The sequence below is a fragment of the Cornus florida genome, unplaced genomic scaffold (assembly GCF_030987335.1).
Source record: "Cornus florida cultivar Cherokee Brave unplaced genomic scaffold, ASM3098733v1 CherokeeBrave_3.0.0_Hap2_Chr02, whole genome shotgun sequence".
NCBI lineage: Eukaryota > Viridiplantae > Streptophyta > Magnoliopsida > Cornales > Cornaceae > Cornus > Cornus florida.
In genome coordinates this window covers 112,578,428-112,592,191 of record NW_026775572.1, presented here as the reverse complement: position 1 = coordinate 112,592,191, position 13,764 = coordinate 112,578,428, and the positions used below count along the sequence as shown (strand labels likewise).

The 13,764-nt window shown below is 35.3% G+C and overlaps 1 long non-coding RNA gene across 1 annotated transcript; it reads left to right on the top strand.

Moving 5' to 3' along the window:
- Nucleotides 1-5,627: 5,627 nt before the first annotated feature.
- Nucleotides 5,628-13,246, top strand: LOC132295569 (uncharacterized). The gene is made up of 2 exons (XR_009478543.1): nucleotides 5,628-5,860; nucleotides 12,975-13,246. It is a non-coding gene; the product is annotated as an uncharacterized LOC132295569 (long non-coding RNA).
- Nucleotides 13,247-13,764: the final 518 nt, after the last annotated feature.

Genomic DNA, 13,764 nt, shown 5'->3' with positions numbered 1-13,764 from the left:
TTAATTGGAAGAATTAAATCATCAAAATCACAAGATTTATTAAATCACAAGGTCAAAACATAATGTACAACAAAAATCCCCAAATGCGTCAAGAGTCAAGGGTTTAGAATGCAAGTCTAAGGGCTTTTCCAAGCCCCAAGAGGAAGATTTAGCCACTTATGGATGTTGTCTTGCAACCCTCAAGGACTATCTTCATTGTTGAGTTCATCTTCTTCTCTTTTTTTGCCTTTTATTTTGCTCCAAAAACCTTAATCTAGAGAGAGAAAATTATGTCTAAGCTATGAATAACAATAGCTAAAAGTTGGAACCCCAAAAAAAATGGTCCAATTTGATTTAAATGCAAGCCTCTTTGAGTAGGTAACAAGTCAGAAAATAGGCATTTCATTGGTCTAATCCTGCAGCCACAAAATAGGTGGAGTTCGGGCGCGCTCGGAAATTAAACAGCTTACTGCCAGCAGGGTCTTCAATCGATCAAGGGATACTTCAATGGATCAAAGATAACTTCGATCGATCAAAGATGACGTCACAAGAAAATATCTTCTATTGGACTTATCCTTTGCTAAGCTAGATGCTGACGTGGCTTCGACAGATCGACAACCTTTAATAGATCGTGGCTGAGTTTTCGATCGATCGAGATTACTCCAGTACACTTTTTCTGACTTTTTCTGGATTCTCTTCTTGACTCCAAAAAGGAGCTAATAGGATCTTTTTAGCCTGTTTGAACCTTATTGACCTGAAATAGACAAAACAAGGATTAAAACAAAAACAAGAAAATAAGATAGATGAATGGACTAAAAAACCCTAACTTGGGTGCTAAAATGTGCAACATTTTATTTTTCTAGGTTAGCCTTTTGTCATTAGTACATATGCATGTTTTGTGAGTTGAACTTATATCATTTGAGCAAGTTTTTTTAGTTTTTTCAAGGTTGTATAGTTTATCTTAGCACAGATAAAAGGTCATTTGGTGTTTTGACCTCTGAAACCCTATATTTTAGGGTTTTATGCAGATATAAGCCATACTGAGCTATAATTGTGTTATTCCTTGTTTAAACAATTGAGAACATCATCTAAGCAGGTGTATAATGTTGATATAACGTTGAGGGTACCATTTGCAGGCCTGTGACAATACAAAATGCCGGATTTTCCCTTTTGTCATAGTTTCAGCAGAATGAAGGTTTTGAGATGTTGTTTGATACTTTAAGTTGTTTAATAATTCTTATCTTATGTAATAGCTTGAGTATTGTTGATATACATCTTTTTATATATATTTGGTGAGATATGAGAGCTTAAAGGGTTTAAGCAAGGTTGCTTAGGATAGGGGGTGTGTTTGTGTGCATTGTTATGAGCTAGGGTATGTGCAGAGTAAGAGATAACTATGTGTGTATCTACTTATATTACAACTAGTGGAAGATTACATTGGTTGTGGCCAAAAACTATGGTTTTTGATCTCTAGTTAAGAGATATTTTCCTTATAAAAGCACTGAGCTCTTGTGGTTGAATGTGTGAACCTATTTGCACTTGAACTTGTCTAAGTGTGGGAAGGATTTTTGTAAAAGAACCAATTCACCCCCCTTGGTGCAATTTTATGGGTGTTGATAAGTGCTCAAATGTTACATATTTTAGTACCTAAGCTAGGGTATTTTAGTCCTTTCATCTATCCTTTCCTGTTTTAGTTCTAATTTTTGTTTTTGTCTATTTCAGGTCAATAAGGTTCAAACGGGCTAAAAATAGTCTATTAAAGCCTTTTTGGAGTCACGCAAAAAAATCTAGAGAAAGTTCAGAAAATTACCCTGGAGCATCTACGATCGATCGCAGGCCACGTCATTATTCGCAACCACGTCAGCAATTGGATAAGGTTGTCACGTCGTTGTTCGTTCAATTCATGATTGATAAGGCAAACTATGATCATTCGCAATGCCACGTTAGCGCCAGCTCAGCGGATAAGACATCCAGTTATCAAGATAGGATTGCCATGTCAGCTATGATCGATCGCAGAAGTCCATGATCGATCACAGAATTCCATGATTGATCGCAACTCTGCTAGCAGTGAGCTGTTTATTCCTGGCTTCGCCCGAACTTCACCTACCAAGTGGCTGCGAGACTGGATCATTTAGGGGCTAATTTCTGAGTTGTTTTACACTCTAAGGAGCTTGTATTTAAGGCAAAATGAACCATTTGTTAGGGGTTCCTCACTAGTTCACTCATTGTTAGCCATTATTTTATTTTGTTTGCTTTTAATTACATAGTTTCTCTCTCTCTAGAATTAGGGTTTTGTGAAAAAAAGAGGCAAGAACATCAAGATCTCTAGGGTTTCTACCAAGAAGACCAAGGTGAAGAAGATGAAGCCATGTTTGGGGATTGGCCTTGAGGGTACCATGATCACATCCACCTCTTCTATAACTGGCTAAACACCATCTTAGGGCTTGGATGAGCCCTAGGCTTGTTCTCTAAACCCCAGCTCTTTGTCTTTTTGGGGAATTTGTAGTTGTAATGAATGTTGTAGCCTTGTGAATATATGAATCTTGGTTTTTCCTATAATTTCTATGATTGAATGCTTCATATTAATTCTCTAGATTGGTTACATGTCTATGTGTAATTAGTTGAGGATTATATCTCTACACTAGTTTTTCTATGTTAATTGCATGTCTGTGTGATTAAATTGGAAATCTAGTGATGGCTTTGCATGGATTTCATTAGATACATTTGTTGATTAATATGATGGGTTATGCCTATGCTTGATGGATTGTACTACATCTTTAGTTTAATCATCGTAATTTCATTGTCTTAGTTTAATTGTAGTGTAATTACATTTCAATTCCTAGATAGGTAAATAATCCATACTTGAATTTGATAATCCATACTTATTGTTACAAGTTATATGATTCTCTAGATTAATGTGTGCTACAATTGTCGGTTAATTGGATGGTTTATACTTAGACTTGATGAATTGTACTACATCCTAGTTTACTTGTTGTTAAGTGGACAATTCATGCTTGTATTTGATATCCATGCTCATTAATGCAATTGGTATTACACATTTTGGTTACAACATTACTTTTCCCCAATTAGATTAATGCTAGTGGTTTAGTAGATGAGCTTAGCGGTGATTCCTATGCCCTAAAACTCCTCTTCTGTTTTCTAAACTCTACTCTATTTAGCTTGTTTCTTCTTGCATTGCTCAATTTAGTTAATTGTAGTTTAATCAAACCAAACTAAACTCTTTTCAATTAATTGATCCACTAATCCAAGTTTAATTCCAAGTTCCCTTGATCTCTTGGGACAATCTCTTCTCACTTCATACAACATAGTATAAGTGTCTAGTGATTTTATAAATTTTAAATGTGATGCCCACTTGAAGCTCTCTAAAGTTTTATACTATTTTGTGCACACACCTAAGACGACATCAGGTGCAGGTTCAGTTTCTTCCTTTCTCTTTGTTGTTAGAGCAGGTTAGGGTTGAGGTATGGGCTCTGCTACACTATGAGAATCTTCCCTCCTTAAATTACCGGTGTGGACAAATTAAGCATAATAAGAGGCGTTATACGCATGTTGATTCTTCTATTGAGCTCAATCAAAATGAGTATGGTCCTTGGATGTGTGCCCAAGGAACCATCAGAAAAGATATTGGTAAGATATGTGGTAGTGTGCAGGAAGATACTCCTAATCACCAACAAATTTCTATTGAGGAAGAGTCGGAGAGGAATATTTTTATGACAAAATCATAGTTATCAGCCTTAAAGTCACCCGAGATGGGGAGGCCACCTCGACCCTAAAGCTGATTGGTGTTAGGACATAACTCTCAGAAATCGATAGTCATGATGATAACTACAGTTAATCTTAGAGAGCAAAGAAAAGTTGGTGTGTCTGAGAAGGAAACCTGCTCAATTGGTAAGGAGGACCCGATAGCACATGGGAATTCACGGGAGGAGATGATGAATGTTGAGGATGTGGATAGCCTAGGTAAAATGCAAGTTATGGGCTTGTGTCAAGAGGATCTGAACTTGGGCCATGATGCTATGAATATTCCATTAAACTAGACAAAGTTTATCGAGAATCAAATATTAGGCCCAAAGTAAAAAAAAAGTGGATGTAGTAACCCAATTAAGTGGGTTGGATAAGACATTAGAAGAGGAAAAAAAATTCTGAAATTCAAAGTGACTGCAGAGGCCCAAACTTTCAATCTTTTAAGTAACCCAAACTCAATTAGTGACTCGATGGCATATGAGAATTCACAGGAGGAGATGACGAATGTTAAGGATGTGGATAGCCCAGGTAAAATGCAAGTTATGGGCTTGGGTCAGGAGGATCTGAACTTGGGCCATGATGCTATGAATATTCCATAAAACTAGACAAAGCTTATCAAGAATCAACTATTCAGCCCAAAGTCGGAAAAAAGTGGATGTAGTAGCCCAATTAAGTGGGTTGGATAAGACATTAGAAGAGGGAAAAAAATTCTGAAATTCAAAGTGACTGAATAGGCCCAAACTTTCAATCTTTTAAGCAACCTAAACTTTCAATCTTTTAAGTAGCCCAAATTCAGTTAGTCCAATCAATGAAGGGTAAACAAAGGCAGTCTGTCTCTGGAGGTTCAACTAAGGCCAAAAAAAAAAAAAAGGAAGGAAAAAGAAGAAGGAGCTCATAGGCATATCTGATTCCACTGTCAAAGAATATTTGATATCTAGTTCTGATGAATCACAAAATAGTGATTCAACTATGCCTCCATCCTTTAGCACAATCTTGGAGGTGGCGGTGGCCAGCCCTAAGTGGCCTTCAGGGAACCAATAAGGCTCTTGGTATGGAATTGTCAGGGTGTGGGGAATCCCATAACAGTCCAACAACTTGAGAAGTTGTCTAAACTTCTTTCCACTGAATTTTGTCATAGTACTGGAATTAGAGAATGACCCAAAGAAAATTGAAGATGTGAAGTATAAATTAGCGATGCAATTTTGCAGGTGTGTGCTGCCCCTCCAGGAAGAGCAAAGGGAATTGCTCTCTTTTGGTCAGCTAATACTTTGTTTAGTATTATTTATCACTATGAATTCCAAGTTACAGTTGAGTTCTCTGGGCATGGCAGAGCTTGAGTTACGATAATTTTGTGTGTAAACACAAATGATAAAATTCATGTATTGTAATGGGAATACTTGAAAATCAGGAAATTGTAGTGGTCAGGGAGATGGATTATTATGGGAGACTTCAATGATGTTTTGTCTTAGTGTATTGTCCCAGATTTTTGGCACTTATTTTTAGATTTATATTTATTATTTTCGGGTTTCGATTTGCGTTTCACAAGAGTTCCGAGGGTCATTTAGGTCATTTCTTTGAGTTTAGAACTCTTAAAAATATTTATAGTTTATTTTGCCACTTTAGAATTTTTGAACTCGGGAGGTTCCATGTGGGTCCTCAGCCGAGTTCCCGTGCTCCGACGTTTCCCGATTTTCATTTCCATTTATCATTTTCATATTGGTGTATATATATTTATATATATGTGTGTGTATATAGGTGGTATGATATTTAATGTCATGTTTGTGGTTTATAGGCATGCAAGGGGCTTAATTATAACTTTAGGGGTCAACCCAATTGTTGACTAACCATTCTAAAAGAGGCTAGAGGCCAATTTTGGCCTCATTTCTTATCTATCATCCAACTAAGACTCGTTCTCTCTCTATATATCTCTTCTCTTTCTCTCTCTACACAAAACCCAAACTTAAAACCATTGGTTTCATCCACGAACACTTAGATTTGGCCATTGTGCTAGTTGAAGAAAAGGAAGAAGAGGTTAAAAGCTTTATTTTGATCCAAAAATCTTAGCATTTGGGGCATTTTGAGATTTGGGGCAAAGCTAGGGTTTGGTCATCTTGAGGTAGGGTTGTCTAAATTGTGTAGTCCTATATCATTGAAAGTATATTTCATGTTGTTTTTTTGATCAAGCATGCTTAGTAAGAGAAAAAAAAAATGATATTTTATGTATTATATGATCTTGTACATGGTGATTTCTTGCTTAGTTGTTAAAGGGTGTGAAGTCTTATGCTTATAATGTAATGAAATAATGGTGTTCCTGCTTTCCTCACAAACTACATGAGAAATTATGTGCTATATGTGATCACCATGAGTTAAATTGTTTAGAATTGAGGTATAAGATAATGAGCATGTCACTTGTTTGATTTTTGCCTATATGAACTTGTTTTTGTTACTTGAGCTTAATTGATTGATTATGGATATGTTGAAATGTCAAAATTAGTTTGAATGAAAGGACATTGTAACTTCTTAAGTGGTCTCACCTTGTAATCATCTTCTTTTGACCTTCGTGGTATCAACGTTAAAACAATACTTTTTGTTTTTTGCTACACATTTGCATTGGGGGCATGTTGATAGTAGTATAAGTATTACTTTGTAATTTGGGCATGTAACCTATGAATTAAATTTTAAATTGTATATAATCTTGAAAATGAAAGGGAATATGCTACGTTTATCCTTAACTCCAATTTGTTGATTCACATATATATATATACACACACACACATTGGTCTTTTATTGTTCTATTGTTGTGCTTAGGGCAGGTTTAATTCACAAAATGGGATAAATTTTAAAAGTGTTAAGGCTAATTTTCTGGTTGGGTCGACCGGTCGTTGCTTCTTACTACTAGTCATCGCTTCCTATGACCGGTCATCTATTAAATAAAATTGAATTTGAGGTTTTTTACTGCGTAGTACAAAGAGTTCAGGTGTCAACAACCGCTCGTAGCCCCCTACAACCGGTCGTCGCTCTGCGTGCAGCTTTTATGCGCTCAGGGCACTGGGCGACTGGTCGTCCAATCCCTGCGACTGGTTATAGCTTCCTATATAAGTATGTATTTTAGACATGTGTGTCCTTGATCCAACACCTCATTCCAATTATGTTATGCATTATGCTAGTGGTTTGATAAACTCGTTAATTAATAATACAAATGATATATGACCCCTTTAGCTGAGAGTACTGTCGGGTTTGGTTAAGGGTATGATAACGTGTCACCACTCGCAAACAATTCAGACCTATTAGATTCGAGTTGTGACGAACCCCCTTTCTATATATTTAGAAAATGGACTTTGTAATGCGAGAAGTCGCTTCGCAAGGTCAAAATATAAATGTGGTTTCAGAAGCCTTTCTAGTCAAATTTACATTTATAAAAACCACTACTACAACTAATGAAGTATAGCGAGTAGGGATCGTCCACAGAGAATATACGTGCTGGAATTTAATTTCGACTCTAATGTATCAATTGATTCAAAGAGGGAGATTCGTTGATTACTCTAGAAACTAATTAATTAAAATGCAAGTAAAATAAAACTAAGTTGAGATAGGGATTTAAGAGATGAGAAGTGAGGTCTTGGGGTGCATTAGAATCGTCACCAAGCTCGTTCACCAAACCACACTTTCAACTAATTTGGGGAAAACATTCTTGTGAACAAAATGCGACTACCAATTACAATATTAAACATGAACCATCAAATTCAATAAGGAATTGTCTACCTAATCGACATATAAACTAAGTGTAGCACAACCCATCAATTCTAAGCATGACCCATCAAACTAGTCATAATTATAGCACACATTAATCTAAAGAATCATGGAATTTGCAATAATAAGTTATGGAATATCAAATCAAGTAAAGATTGTCTACCTACCTACAAGCATGAATTAAATTATAGAACAACCCATCAAGCATAAGCATAATCCATCAAATTAATTGACAAACCTATATAATAAAAACCATGTTAAGGCATCTCTAGATTCTCAATCAACCACACATAAACATGCAATTAATATAGAAAAACTAGTGTAGAGATCAATCAATTCCAAAACATAGAGAATCAATAAAAAGAATTAATTCATATAAATCAAATGAGAACCCAAGATTCATTAAATTCACAAGGCTAAAACACTAATCACAACATATTATTTCCCAAAAAGTATGAAAGAGATAGAGGTTTAGATTACAAACTTGGGGCTCATCTAAGCCCCAAGGAGAAGTCTAGCCAATCATAGAGGAGGTGGGTGTGATCTTGGAACTCTTAAGGGCAATCCCCAAACATGGCTCCATCTTCTTCCTCTTCTTCTTTGTTGAATTCTAGAGAGAGAGAGTGTGTAGATCTTGAGATGTATTCTTGGTGCCTCAACTCTTCTCTTTTTTTCTAACCCTAATCTCTAACTTTTATAGAGAGAGAATAAAAATTACAATGAAATAAAATTGAAGACAAAAGATATATTACAATTGGTTCAATTCCCTTTAAATACAATGTAATGACCTGGTCATTTTCCTACCTTTCTTTTTTCCTGAAATTTTACGAATGATTTTTTTTTTTCCGTTTAGTTTTCTTTTTTCGAGTTCTGTTTCTTGTCATTTAGTGTCGTCTCGAGTTCTTGGAATTGGTTTCTGAGACTCTTTCATTTGGATTGACAACTTCCTTTGAGGACCAAGGCATTTCCACATTTTTCGTTTTTCGACACTATTCACTTTTCGTCCTTTTCTCTATTTCGTCCTCTTCCCTATTTTGTCTTTTCCCCGTTTGTCACTTTCTGGCGTAGCCTCACTTTTCATGCTCGGAGTTGATTTCTGACTTCATGTACCTTCATCTTAAGTGGTTTCGATGAAATACGTATCTTTACATTTGTAAGAAAGTACTCTGGTTGCTCTCGGTGTCCATAGGGGCATGGATGCATAGTTTTTCAGAACCGTTTTCTTTTCTTGGGGTGTTTTTCGTAAATATCTTTTGAAGATATTTTATTTCAAGGGTTTTTAAGAAAATATTTTTTGGAAGATATTTTCATTCTGGGGCAGTTGTGCAGTTTTCACTTTTTTGAGGGGCCATAGTGCAATTAAGGAAAGTTATTACAAAAATACCTCGTTTTGGGCCTGGATCCTCGTACTGGATTCATTTTCACATTTCGTGGAGTTGTGTGCTCTTAGAATTTCCTTCTGGTTGTTTTTCTCCAGTTTCAGGGTTTTTGGCCCTAATTGCCGCCAAACTTGTTTGAGGCATAACTTTCTGCTCGAGACTAAGTTTTTGACTCCGTTTCTTTCGTTGTTCATATTTTCTCATTTTAAATCTTTTTCATTCATGGAGTTTTTCCGTTTGAGCGCGTCTACTCAAATTTCACTTTTCCGGACTCGGTGGGGCCCTTTTAGGGCACTTTTAGGGTTTTTCTATAAATAGGGGACTTAAAGAAGAAAAATCAAAATTTTCTCTTCTTCTTCCTCTCTTGGTCAGCAGCCATGGATGTCCATGGGGCTGCCACCTTCTCTCTCCTCTTTTGAGCTCCTCCCCTTCGTTAAAACATCGTAGCGCCTTAGTGTTTAATGCTTGTCTTGACGGCGCGCATCTTTCACCCTTATTAGAGATCATTTCTGACCATTTTTTGAGTTCGGGTTTGAGGTCAAGTTGTGATTTTCATGGGTTTCTTTGGGATTCTTGTTCACGGCATTGTCCCTGACAATACCCCGAAGTATTGTCGAATTCGGAGCCGTTTCGTTTTGGTGGCTTTTGAGATTTTCATCTCAAATTGAGGTAGGGGGTGTTATAATTTATTATTCTTCATGTATAGCATATTGATGTTTATACAAGTTGTATGCATGCTTTAATTTAAGTTCTAGAATTTAATTTAATTATTTTCTTTATTTAAGATTTAAATTTCATGATGCTTTGAAACTTAGAATTAAATTAAGGCATTCTAGAAAATTAGGCCTTGGTATGGTTGTTGACTTTTATAAAATTTGGATCATTTGATTAAGAATTTCAAAATTTATTTAGTATCTATCTTTTGTGAAAGTTTAATTCACATGGTTATAGCAAGCATGAAATTAAGCTGTAATATGACATTTAAATAGGCCTTGGCATGTTCCTTAACATACTTTAATTTGAGAACATTTGGATAAGTTTAAAAATCTAGAGATTTTAATTAGAAGGATTAATAAAAATCTATTTAGTGGTTCCTTTGACTTCATTAAGTTTTTGACTTGGCAATTGTGATGACTCGGACTGTAATGACCCGGTCATTTCCTTCCTTTCCTTTTTCCTCAGAATTTTACGGATGAATTTTTTTCGTTGAAATTTCTTTTCTGAGTTCAGTTTCTCGTTATTTAGTGTCATCTCGAGTGCTCGGAAATGGCTTTTGAGACTCTCTCCTTTGGATTGGCAACTTCCTTTGAGGACCGAGTCATTTCCACATTTTCGTTTTTCGACACTATTCACTTTTCGTTTTTTCCCGTATATCACTTTGTTGGCACAACCTCACTTTTCGTGTTCGGATTTGATTCCGATTTTTGCATGCATCCATGATATTTAAATTCCATGCCATGTGTATTTTTACTTTCTTAGAAAAGCATACTAAGTGTTTACTTTTCTTGTAAAGGGTATGGATGCATAACCTTTTTGTAATATTCTTAACTTGTGGGGTTTTGTGTAATTATTATAAGTAATTATTTTTCCTCTTAGGGATAATTTTGTAATTTAATTTAGAAGATATTTTCAAAAAGGACCTTTTTAAAATTTCTAAAAAGTGTGACAAGTGTCACACTCTCATTGGTCCACTTGTTGACATTTGTGTAGAAACACTTTGATGTCTTGGATGATAACAGGTGGAGGGTGGAGATTCACCCACTTGTTAGCCTAGGATTGGTGCACTTATTGACTTGGATGGTTGACAATTGTAGGCTTGAGATTAAGCCTAGGATGGAGCCTTGGATTTGTGACAAGTGTAGGCTCACAATTAAGTCTTGCAATTATTTTTGGGCCATTTTGGGATTATGGTTTTAAAAAAGGGTTTTTGTGCAATTGACCAAACTTGTGTCTGTTGACCTTGGTAAGACCACATAGTGAGTGGAGGTTTTTTATTTCCTCCACTCACATTCTATCACACTTAATTTCTATCTCTTCCCTCTCTTGTAAAGAAAACCCTAGCCTCCATGGATGGAGCTTGAAGCCTTAGGCCTTGACTATGTTTTTTGAGGGCCTTCCACTCACCTTAGACCATTGACCTTGGAAGACAAAGGTTTCCTCTCATCCTCCTCTACATAACCCTTGAATGGTTTGCCATTTTGTGTTGATTTGCCTTGGATTCTAGAGAGACTCTTCTTTAGTGAGGTAGGGGGTGTTATAATTTATTTTCTAAGTGGTTTTATTTGCTTTAGTATGAAATACAAGTTGTATGCATGTTGTATATTAATTTGAGAAATTAATGATTTATTGTAACTTAAATATAACTCACTTTAGACTTGCTATATGGCATAACCTTGACTTGATCTTTGTTATATGTTTATTTGGAGCCATTTGAATGAGTTTTTAAATCTAGAGATTTAATGAATTTAATTTTGATTTAAATTCTAGATAATTGTATCTTGCTTCTATTTCATTTTTGACTTGACATATAGCATGGCCATGACTTAATCCTTGTTATATAATTATTTGAGATCATTTGAACAACTTTTGAAAAATTAGAGATTTAATTAATTTAAATTAATTAAAACTTACATAATGGAGTCTTGCTCATTTTGCTCTTTTGATTTGGTATATGTAATGAGCATGCTATGTTGTTTAACATATATTAATTTGAGGTTATTTGGAATTGATTTGAAATCTAGAGACTTTCCATGATTATGTTGAAAATCTCTTGAAAGATAGTATGTTTAATTACCTTGTGAGCATGCTACTAACTTGATGTAGAATTAGTACTTGTGGCTCCTTAAAAAGGTAATGGGACTTAGCATGATATAGAATATCATTGACTTGCATAGCTTTCTTAAATGTATCTTTTGTAGGTATATAGCTTGTTAGAATATTACAATTATTTACTTTGGAAGCTAGTTACTAAATTGGGACTTATTTGGTACTTCTGCCTTAGTATGGTAATGTAGCTCCATTGTTGTAAAATATTCTTGTTTTGGTATATAAATTGCATATTGGAGACCTGACATGTCATATGCTATCTAGACTTGAATTTTAGGACATGATTTTTGTGAATTCAACCTTAAATTGTGCATGGAATATGGTTTTATGCATTATTGGATTTGATATAAGTTTGGTCTAACTTATTGATTTTGGTATAAGTTTTAAACTTATTGATTTTGGAAAGCTTGTAAGGACATATTTCATGTGATGGCTAGGGTTTGGCTCTAGTACGGAGACAAGAGTCTTCTAAGTCATAAGTGCGCACTAGGTAGTACCTTGTAGGTCGTAATTACCCGGAATAACTTATACATGTGCGCATTAGGTAGTGCCTTGTGAGTCGTAATTACCCGGAAACACTTGTTTAGTCTAGTGACCGCATGTCCTAGTCTTTCCACTCTTGATTTCGCATTCCATTCCAAGTTGTTAATCATGGATTACTTGTAGCTTGTGAATTGGTGATTGCCTTGTGTATATGGATCTTGTTTAGTATACTTGAAACTGTATACTTGCTTCGTGTATTTTGACCTCATTTAGTATACTTGGACTAGTGTACTTGTTTATGTATTTGAGCCTCTTTTAGTGTACTTGAGCTAGTATACTTATTCCGTGTGCGTAGGTTTCATTTAGTATACTTGTGCTATGTATACTTGTTTCATGTACAACTCATCTTGTTTAGTATACTTGTGTATGTATACTTGATTCATGAGCTTTCCATATTTATTGTTTACTTGTGTAGGTATGCTTAGACATTGCATGACTTGTCTTAATATGGTTTAGTATACTTGGAAATGTATGCCTATATGTTATATACCATGTTTTAATATCGTTTAGTATACTTGAACATGTATACTTGTATGTCGTTGTTCATTTCAATTACATGAGTAGCTTAGGATGCTCCCTGAGTCTCATCATGACATAGACGTTAGGTGGCATGGCCCCTTTTGAATTGTTTCGAGTTAATATAAAAATCTTAAAGAAATCGAGTCTATGCAGGCTCATTCTCTATGAGTAAACTTGTTTACTCACCCCGAAGTTACTGGGGGTTTTGATCAGGTACGAAGACTTGGTTCATGTTGTTCATCATTGCTTGGATGATTGTAGATTTGAAGGTTTTAATTCTTGTAAAGGTTGGCTTGAAATGTCACTTATAGCCTTAATTGTCAAAATGTGTATTTTTTATTCCATTTATGTAATGTGAACATAAGTACATCATTTATAATGTATTTGACATGTATAAGATGAGACCGGAGGCTAATGACATGTATTTTGTATCCTATGTAAATTTTGAATTCATGAAATAATATGAGAATATTGAAAAATGATAAGTTCTTGTTTCACCATGGGTGCATCGGGTGTGGGAATTCTATTTTCATTCTTTCATAGGGTCTCATTAATCATGTATGAAGTGTGGCCGAGGGCCAAACGGTAATTTGAAGTCATTTGTTAATTTTAGATTTCAAAATTTCCATTTAAAGTTCATTTTCGCCTTTTTGGCTGTTGGGGAGTAAGATTTTGACTCGACCATTTTCGGGAGCCATGGACCATTCCCACGTGCTCAAAGTCACTATTTATATTTGCATGCATAATTGTTTTCAAGAAAAACCCCTTCCGTGGTGAAATGAGCCTCCAGTGGACTCATTTCACACTTTTGTTAAAAAATCTTGCTTAAGGGTATTTTGGGAATTTTTTTTAAGAAATAAATTCTGTTCTCAACTCCATCACATAGATTATGTGATTTTAGGGGGAGTTTCTTCACAACATTTTTCTGAAAAATGTCATATTGGTCTCGAAAACCGCGTTTCAAGCTAATTTTTCTGTATTTTTACTGTTTCTGCTGTTTTTC